Raw genomic sequence first — 9891 nt, 5'->3', positions numbered from 1 at the left:
ATGCTCCCTCTACGCAGACAATGCTGCACTTTTTGCACATCCATCACCGGTAGAAATAGATAGGACTGCAAAAAAATTGTTGCTATTTGGGGAGTGCTCAGGGCTGAAAGTGAACATGAACAAAACAGAGATTTTCCCAATCCGTCTGCAACCTGAAATAGTGAACAATATCGTGCGAAATTTCCCAGGAAAAATAAGTACGTTCCCTGGGAGATACCTGGGGCTACCACTACACACTAGAAAGTTAAGAAAGATAGAGGTTCAACCGTTGGTGGATAAAATTGGTGCAAGGCTACCCGGTTGGAAAGGGAAATTTCTCTCATCAGCTGGAAGAGAAACCTTGGTGAAAACCGTCCTGTCAAGTTTGCCAATATATCATTTAACTGTATTCTAAGCGCAAAAATGGTTGATTAAGAAAATAGATCGCATTGGAAGAAGTTTCCTATGGAGAGGGGAAACTCCGGACAGGACCAGCGGAGGACACTCACTAATAAATTGGCCCACAACATGCTTGCCCAAGAACAAGGGTGGATTGGGGATATTGGACATGGACAGGTTTACTAGAGCTCTTAGGCTCCAGTGGATGTTGTTTCAATGGAAGCAGAAAAATAGAGCGTGCACTAATTTGGAAGTTCCTTGTGATAGAGTGGATCGAGAACTGTTCTATGCTTCTACCATTGTTACCGTTGGCGATGGCAAGATGGCCCCTTTCTGGACGTCTTGTTGGATAAATGGGAACATGGCAAAATCAATAGCGCCGTTGCTGTATGCAAAGTCAAGAAGAAAGAAGATAACCGTCCACCAAGCACTGAAGAATGAAAAATGGATCGATCATATTTATCCGCCCGCAACGAGTGAGGAAGTAACACAATTTGTCAGGCTTTGGGAGGCAATAAGGGAAGTTGCTCGGAATGAAACAGTCGAAGACACTATAACCTGGAAATGGACGATGGATGGAGAATACACTACAAAGAGTGCTTAGTCTTAAGTAAGCTGAAATTGACACCGATATGGAAGGCTAAAGCGGAACAGAAATGCCGGTTTTTTGCGTGGACCTTGTTGCATAAGTACAGCAAATAATCTCTTTAAAAGAGGTTGGACTGATAACATGGAGTGCAAGCTATGTTTAGGTGATCAAGAAACTCCAGTGCACCTGTGCAAAGACTGCCCTTTCACAAAGGAGGTTTGGGGCATTATAAAACAATGGTTCAATCTCTCAGCTTTGGATTCAGTTAATATTGCAGGATCTCTGCACACGTATTGGTGGAGATGCCGGTGGAAATCGATAAAAACCAGAGAAGGCAAGTTGATGGGATCTTCATCTATTTCTGGTGGAGTATTTGGAAGGAGAGAAATCGAAGAATCTTTCAACATACCTCCCTTAGCCCGCTGCAGGTCGCTGGACGTTGCAAGGATGAGATCATGCAATACCGGTTAGCTACGGCTCCCAGGGATGACGAAACGCAATCGCAGTAGTAGAAGAGCGGGTTCAGTTTTACTAGTTTTAGTGTTTTCATCTCAGATCCTTCCCGGTCGTTGGTGTTATTTGTTCTTAGTTTTCTTAGTTGTTCGGATGGTTGTTTTGCTTCAGCGGCTTTCGTTCCGGTGGTTTTCTGTTTTCAGAGTTGGGAGGAAGAGTTGGAGTTGTGGCCCAGCTTGGGCTGCATCTTGTAAAAAAAGTTTTGTAAAGTTTTTTTTTTATGGTCTAATAAAATCCACGGCAAAGCTTTTGCGGTCCTTCAAAAAAAACATGATTCACACACCGGTGACAGTTTGTGCCTATATAGTCCACTCACGGCTTGTAAACTCTTCACTGTCCCGACAGTCGCAGCCTACACAGGAACACTCGTCGGAGATCAAGCAGTGGAGATTTCGTACGACACAAAGTGCTGAACCACGGCAGCCTCACCAGCCATGGCAGCAGCTTCTCTTCCAACGATCATTATCCTAGCCCTTGGTGCGGCCGCTCTGGGCGGCCCCGACGCGCTCCGCGTCCTTCTCGAGTTCACGGGGCAGAGCCCCTGCCTCGACATCGCCATCTGCATATCCGTCTTGTTCATGGTCACCGCGTACCTTCTCGGCACCGTGCTCCTTGTGCGCTTCGTCCGGGACGCCCGGTCCGGAGACGCCGCCGGCGCGGGCGGTGGAGTTGGAGCTCTGGGACACGGGGCGGCGGCCACGGCCACGGACTGCCTCGCGCAGGTGAGCCTGCTGGTGTCGGTGTGCGTCGGGTTCCTCGTCGCCGCGTGCCTAATTGCCCTGCCGTCCGTCCCGTCCGGCGGCCTTGGTACACTCGGCTTCTTAACGTACTTCGACGGCAAGAACTCCTTCGTCGCCGTCGCTGTCACCGTGGCCATCATCGCCGCTGCCGCAGCCACCGCGGTCCGCTGAACCAGGCCTGTGCTGCGCTTCGTCCGCGGGGCGGGTAATGCAGGCGACGCCGCCCCTGCCGCACGCGCTTCGGAGCGCTTCTCCAGGACGAGCCAGACGGTGTGCTTCATCTTCATCGTTGTGCTCCTCGCCGCCGTCTCTTCCGCCGCGTCCGGTGGCCTCGACCTCGACGCACAGCGCCTCTTTCCCGGCTTCCCCTACCGGAGCGCGATCACCGACGTGCCCATCGGCGTCGGCGTCGCAATCGCCACGGTCGCTGGAACGACGCTTGTCGTCCGCTTCTCCCGCTTGGTGCGTAGTGCCGCCGGCGCCGCTGCCACTACGCCCGCCAGGGCAACGAGCACGTGGCGGCGGCGCTTCGGCAAGCTGACGTCTCCGGCCGCCGTGGCCGGCGTCCTCGCTATGGTGTATGCGCACTCCCAGTCCGGGAGCGAGTCCGACGGCGGGGACCACGCAAACTCAGCTTGAAGGTTGAAACAATGATGCCCGTGTCGCAGTCGCAGGCGGGCAGGCGGCAGTGCAGTGTGCAGTGCATCAACAGGTTTGTAGTAACGGTATTCGAGGCATGTCGGAACGGTAGAACTGGGAATTCAGGGCATGTATTCTCAGCAAGTCAGCATCGTGAGTAGTGTAAATTCAGGAGGTGTTTGAATGTATGTATAGATGGGTGTGAGATTGTACAGTTTATGGACGGTGAATTTGCTAATGTCTTTCGTGGATGAAATTTCATCCGACCGAGACTAACTACGAACTGCATAGTGATTCAGAACAGAAACGAACGCAATCAAAAGCAGCAGTTGATGGCTCCATTTTCTCCATGGTCAAATATAGATAAGAATGATTGTTGGGAAAGGATTTTTTTTTTTTAAAAAAAAAGCGTATCACGCACAGCGGATTTCACGCTCCAAACGAAACTGCAAATCACTAGTAAGCGCTGCTTCGTACTACTAGTGCATATCAAGAAGAGGCACCTATACCTTTTTCTGTGGGGTTGGTTTGCTAACCAGTACTGTACGTTCGAGTAGGCGGCAAGGACAAAAACTTGTGTTTGCCGTACGCTGAGGAAGTTGTGTGTACCTGCTGCACACCGTTGGTCATATCAGCAATGACCACCATCACCAGGGATTCAATGGTGAGATGTTGTCCCACTCAATCAAATGGAGTGGCACATGCATGCGCATACCCTTCTATGGGTTTATTTATGTTTCTTGTTCAGAAATGCCAGGAACAACCGGTTGTTTTGACTCAATCTAGCAACCAAATTTGTGGCCGTCGGATTGGGCACGTGTCGTGATCTCGCTTTGTTTGGCTAGCCGCCCCAGGTCACCTACGCTCCGAAGCCGCAGCACCACCGTCTGCTCTCTCTCTCTCTCTTCCACTTCTTCGATGCCAACAACAGCTCTGCCCCGCATCCGCCGCCGCTGCCCATGAAGCCCGTCTCCTACGCTCCAAAGCCGCAGCAGCAGGCCCCGCCCGAGGAGTCCGCCGCCCTGGTAATCCCAGACGCTGGCCCGAGGTGCCAATCCCCATTGCCACGACGGCTGCAGCCGCCGATGCCGCCGCGGGAGTGGACACAGCATGATATGAGGTACGTGAAGGACGCGGCCCCTAGGCTGCCCGCCCCCAAGCCGCACCGCCGCCGCTGATTCGTCTCCGGGCTTCGTCGGGTGTGCGTCTGACCGAATGGAATGGAAGGGAAGAGAAAGGAAGGGATAATTTGTATTTTTTTCTGAAATTTGTGCATAATTTGTATCAATTTGATGATATTTGTGAACTATTTGAGGTATATTTCTCTGATTACTGGAATCCATTGAAATAATTTGTATTTTTTTTGAAAATTTTGGCATATATTTATGTTATTCCTAAATTACATCACTCTGTCCAATAAATTACACTAATGAGATCATTGTAAATATAGTAATATGATAGTGTAAATATAGCTATATGACAGTGTAAGTGGATGAGAAAAATCTGGTTGTTGGGAGAATTAAAAACAACCAGTTGTTACCTAGCCACTTCCTTTTTTTTTTTTTGAGAAAACAGTTGGGGCGGAGCCCGTACTGGAATGGCTATGGCCCTGTTCGTTTTGCTGAAAAGCTATGACTGAACGTATTGTTCACTGATTTGTTGTGAGAGAAAAAAACTATTTGTTCGCTGAAATATTATGGCTCATAAGACAAGCAAACAGAGCCTATGTGTCTAGGTAGGAGCTCTAGATTTGTGTTTACTACTACTGTTTTCGGTGAGGCATGGCATCAATGCATCATCTGCTTGAATATAGTATTAGAGCGAGGCTAATAATACAGCCGGCTTGCTGGCTGTAAGGTTCTTTGCAGCTTTCTCTCAGTCCACTCATATAGTAGTTAGTTCTTTACAGTTAATACATGGCCCACTAGTCTCTCTCACAGACTTTCTTGGTTCTTATGCCCAAGCCGGCTGTAAGCTTACAGCCCGCTTCTCCTCTCTCTCCTCCCCTCTCTCCTCCACCTCAGCATTTAGTCGGCTTACAGCCTGCTATTATACTTGCTCTTACTGTAATGGTGATTTTAGCGTTGATGGTTGGTCCTGAATGGATGGGCCTCGGGCGGTACGTTGGCGGCTCTCAATTCCCTGTGCCTTCTGCTAGCACTTCCATGTGATGCTATACCTATACGCATGGCAATTACCACTACTCGACCTACCATAAAGCTCCTAGCCTTCTACGGTATTATTCCTTCCCACTCAGAATATCTATCGTTTTCGTTTTCCGAGAAACAACTTTAATAAAAATATATATTAAAAAATATTAATATTTATGGTGCATAATTGATATCATGGAAAAGATCTTTGAATCTAGTTTTTAAATAAATTTATTTGAAAATACAAATGTTGCATATATTTTTTACAAATCAATGGAAATCAAAAGCGACAGAGGGAGTAGTACGTTTTAGTAAAAGGGGAAATAAGCAAAGACATCTGCAGCTTTCGACTTTCGTGGAATCATCGGTCATCACTTCCCCAAGAATGGACGATGTGATTTATCCTTAAAAGAACAGTTCAAAATGCGGTGTACTACCCCACCTCCGATCCTTAAACAAAGCGCGTGTTTAGTTCCTATCCCAAATTCTCAAAAAGTGCTACAGTAGTCGTCACATCGAATCTTGCGATACATGCATGGAGCATTAAATGTAGACAAAAAAAAAATTAATTACACAGTTTAGTTGGAAATTGCGAGACGAACGTTTTGAACCTAATTAGTCCATGATTAAACACTATTCGCCAAACAAAAAACGAAAATGCTACAGTAACCCCAAATTCCTAAATTCAGGGAACTAAACACGCTCAAACACGCAAAACGTACGGAGTAGATCCTTTTCAGATCTCATTCAGGCTCTCCTCTCTGAGCTCTCATCCTTTTTCAGATCTCGCGGTGGATTCTGAGGAGTGAGGACCTAGGACTACAAGTACAACTGTATGGAAGGTGTTGGACAGGACAGCACGCAAGGCCTAATCCAACCGCAACCGGACGTGCAGCACCCGATCGTCCGTCGATTCTGTTTGTGGATACGCGTGACGGGCAAAATATTGCGAGCCGCGGCACGATCCCAAGAAGAGGCGGGGCTAGGCGCCCAGGCCAATGGAAATGAAAAGAGGTAGCACAAGGAAAAAGGAACAAATATCACTGTTCGTACCATGATGCCTTCATGCAGCGGCTGTGGCATCCTGACCACATGCTAGCCTTTGCTTCTCCTAGTCTTCCTGTCCTAACTTATTAGTTCAACCGTCGTCTGATCTGATCCACAACCACAACCTCGAGAATTTTTCAGCTCCTTCGATCACCGTTCGTTTATATCAAAAGAACCACACACACACAAAAAAAATAAGCAAAAGGGAAAATATGGTACCGAACATTGGCATGAATATATTGAATCCTAATCCACACCATTTGTCAAAGTGATGGGTACTTTCCGGGGGGGCAGTAACATCATTGACTCATGTAATCTTTTGAAGGCGCCTTTTGCTTCCCGGCTTATCCGATGATGATGCGTGATGCGTGAAGCCCGCGAAATGCAGCAGCCGTCAGTCTGTGACGCTTTCTCTTACGCTCGTGTAGGGGAGGGCGGCTCAGATCGCAAGAGCCCTAGCTTTTCGCCCAAACGCTTGCTAGCAAGTATCCATCGTATACCGATCAAAAAAAATCCATCGTATACTCTCTGTATTTGTATTCGACGAAATACAAATGCCGTAAGAAATATTCCTTGAAAAAATGGATGTCAACATGGTTTTATCATAACTAGCAAATGCGTTCGTGCGTCGCAACGAAATTTATAGCATGTTGCATGCTTAATATCATAAAGAAATATGGCTTTATCATAATGATGGATGTGGGTAATTTAGAAGGTTACTTTATATTATCGTCCATGATGGCAAAAGGTTGGATAATTTAGGTGCAAATCTAGAAGGTTACTTTAGTTAGCCGTTATAGTGGCTGAAATGAGTAAATTCAGACGCATATCCAGTGGGTTACTTCATGCTATTGCTCAAAATGTTACATATGGATTTACCTTTGTTTCAAAAAAAAAAAAAACTCCTATAACATCCAATGTCTATTATTGTCTATGATGATCAGTCTACCAAATCGATCTCCATAAGGATTTCGGTTTATTCCACTTCCTCAAACAGCATAAGAGCTGCAGTTCCTCTCATCTCAGGGCTCAGGCTCATCTCCCCCAGTCCCCGGTCCTGCTCAGATCGCACGTAGATTATGTGTCCCTTTGCCCTGTTCGATTGGCTGATAAGCCATAACTGAAAATACTATTGACTGATTTGTTGTGAGAGAAAAATAATGTTCGTTGACTGAAAAAGTACGGCTTATAAGCCAAGCGAACAGGGCCTATGTGTCCCTTACGGCTTGATCCACCCGGCAAAGGTAGCCCCACCCCGTTGACGAAGCTGGAACCATGTCTGCTTCACCTGTGCGCACGAAGCAATCGTTCCGATCGAACGAAGGGGTAGGTTTCAGACCAGATGCGGTGCAACCTTTCGCCGCCGGATCTTATTGCAGATTTGCGTGCCGGAGAGGAGCTGATCACCAATGGGGTGAGAGGTAGCACGCAGGAGTAACAAATACAATAATGAGCCGAGTCATTCACGGCATTGGCATGCTTCCTGGCGTCTCCCTTATCGGTTATTACAGCCTTGCGAAAAAGAGCAGTGGCCAGTGGATCACGCACGTGGACGAGTCCAACGTTTTGGTGACCGTCAAAGGCCTTCTAGAGCGAAAGCTTGAATCCTTGCACAAATTCTTTGACTTGATCGCGTGCGTGATTCAGCACGTGACACGTAGTGCCAACGTGCTCACCACTCTCATATGTAGTTTGTAGCCTTTGTGCTTGTGCCTGGCAACTCCAATGACCATCCGGAGCACTGAACTCGTCAGTCCTTGCGACATTCCCTATAAAATTCACTCCACACTGCTCACAGAGTCACGGCAGCACAGGACGACAGAGAGAGAGAGGGGGTGATCCACATCCACATGGCGGAGGGCCTCGTTCCGAGGATCATCGTCCTGGCTCTGGGCGCCGGGACGTTGGGGTTCCCCGACGCGCTCCGCGTCCTCCTCGACATCGCGGGGCGGCGGAGCCCCCTAACCGACATCGCCATCTGCATCTTCGCCATGGCCGTGGTCACCGCCCAGGCCCTCGGCGCCATGCTGCTGGCGCGCTTCGTCCGCAAGGCGGCGCGCTGGAGGTGACGCGCCGCCGCCGCGCACTGATCCGCTTCGCGCAGGTGACCCTGGTCGTGTCCCTCGTCGTCGCCTTCCTCGTCTCCGCGTGCCTCCTTGTCGCGTCCGGCGCCGGAGGCCTCGGCCTGCTCCACCTTGTTGCCGACGTCGTCAGGAAGAGCCCTGCTTATCGCAGCCCTTGCCACCGGCGCCAGGCCTCTGCTCCGCGTCGTCCGCGAGGAGGATCACTCGCAGTCGCACGGCGCCGCCGCTGCTTCGAGGTGCCACGGGGGCGGGGCGCTTCGGCAACATGACCCAGGTAGCAAGCTTCACCGGCGTTGCAGCGGTCGTCGGCACCATGCTTCTTGCCCGCTTCACCCGAAAGGCGCGTAATGCCGCCGGCGCAGGTGGCCGCGGCGCTGCCCCTGCTTCTGCCGCGGACACGCGGCGCGTCGACGGCAAGCTGACGAGGACTGGCTGCCGTACCTGGCCGTCGTCGCCTAGCCTCCTCTGCTGCCTCGTCCTCACCACGGATGCCCCGCTCGAGAGCGGGCCCGACGGCGCCAAGTACCCATGACCATGCTCTGCTTTGATGTTTGTGTCGTAGCGCGTCGACCTGGAAGGAGGAATGGCGGCTGTCGAATGTCGATGTTCCTGCGCCGGCGCTGTTCACGTGGTGGGCCACCGGTGCCGGTGCCGGTACCGGTATACCTCAACTGCAAGTCTTCAAAAGTAGAGTATTAGCAGGATTTGGGAATCGATCATGCCTAAGTACCATATATGTTACGATACTAGCTCATGCAAATTGCAAAACACCGGACTATTCTCAGCTTGTTCGCTTGCTCGTATATGATTGTGGATTATAAGCTGAAATAATATTTTTCTCTCACACCAAACCAACCAGCAGTGTTTACGATGAAACGAAATAGCTATCTATGCGGGCGACATACTCCATCTAGTCTAATCATCAATCAGCCTATCGGGATTCAGGAAAGACACCTTTGCTAAGGCAAAAGGCCACTGCAGTTGCATTGCATTGGTTCATCAAAAAACCGAGCCACCAGTTCACCATAGGCCATGTTTAGTTCCACCAAAATCCAAATTTTGGCACTATGTAAAAAGAAGATTCCCTGTCACATCAAATTTGTGGTACATGCATAGAGTACTAAATGTTGACGAAATTAAAAATTAATTGCACAGTTTGATTGTACTTTGCGAGACGAACGTTTTGAGCCTAATTAGTCAACGATTGGACAATTATTAACAAATTCAAACTAAATGCTACAGTGCGCTACAGTATACAGGAATCGGGGCGGCGCCGATTCTGCCTGCAACTAAACGCGGCCATAGTCAAATTCCATCCACACACCTGACAGCAGCCAGTGAGTACATGAAGGCATGTCGAGTTTTCAGAGCCTCGTTTTAGTTTCCTTGCATGCTTATCCGATGAATGAAGCGTCGTCAAAAGGCCGGAAACACACACAATCGCCGGTCACAGTCACCGGCGTCGTCTGGTACTACCTTTCGCCGCGCTCGTGGTCAGGGCCGGCGTGTGGGAGACGGCCCAGCATCCGCACCTGACCTCCAAAGCGCCGAGACTCGGACAGGTGATGAGCGGGCGTGGTCCAGCTCCGGCATTCCCTCATTCCATCCTCAGCTGAAGATCGGAAAACCAAACCAACGCCGAAAAAGAAAGCCTGAAACCTTTCGGATATTCTACCTTTGTCCTTTGCCTTTTCGTTTCTTTCTTAGCCTGTTCGCTGTTTGGTTTCTGGACTAATAAGTCTGACTGATGC

At 49.4% G+C, this 9891-nt stretch overlaps 1 pseudogene; it reads left to right on the top strand.

The window, feature by feature from the left end:
- The first annotated feature begins 7800 nt into the window (after nucleotides 1-7800).
- Nucleotides 7801-8927, top strand: LOC136529490 (uncharacterized; annotated as a pseudogene).
- The last annotated feature ends 964 nt before the right edge of the window (nucleotides 8928-9891 follow it).

The sequence above is a fragment of the Miscanthus floridulus genome, chromosome 19, assembly GCF_019320115.1.
Source record: "Miscanthus floridulus cultivar M001 chromosome 19, ASM1932011v1, whole genome shotgun sequence".
Lineage (NCBI taxonomy): Eukaryota > Viridiplantae > Streptophyta > Magnoliopsida > Poales > Poaceae > Miscanthus > Miscanthus floridulus.
The sequence above is the reverse complement of the archived record's forward strand: the minus strand, read 5'-3'. Positions and strand labels throughout refer to the sequence as shown.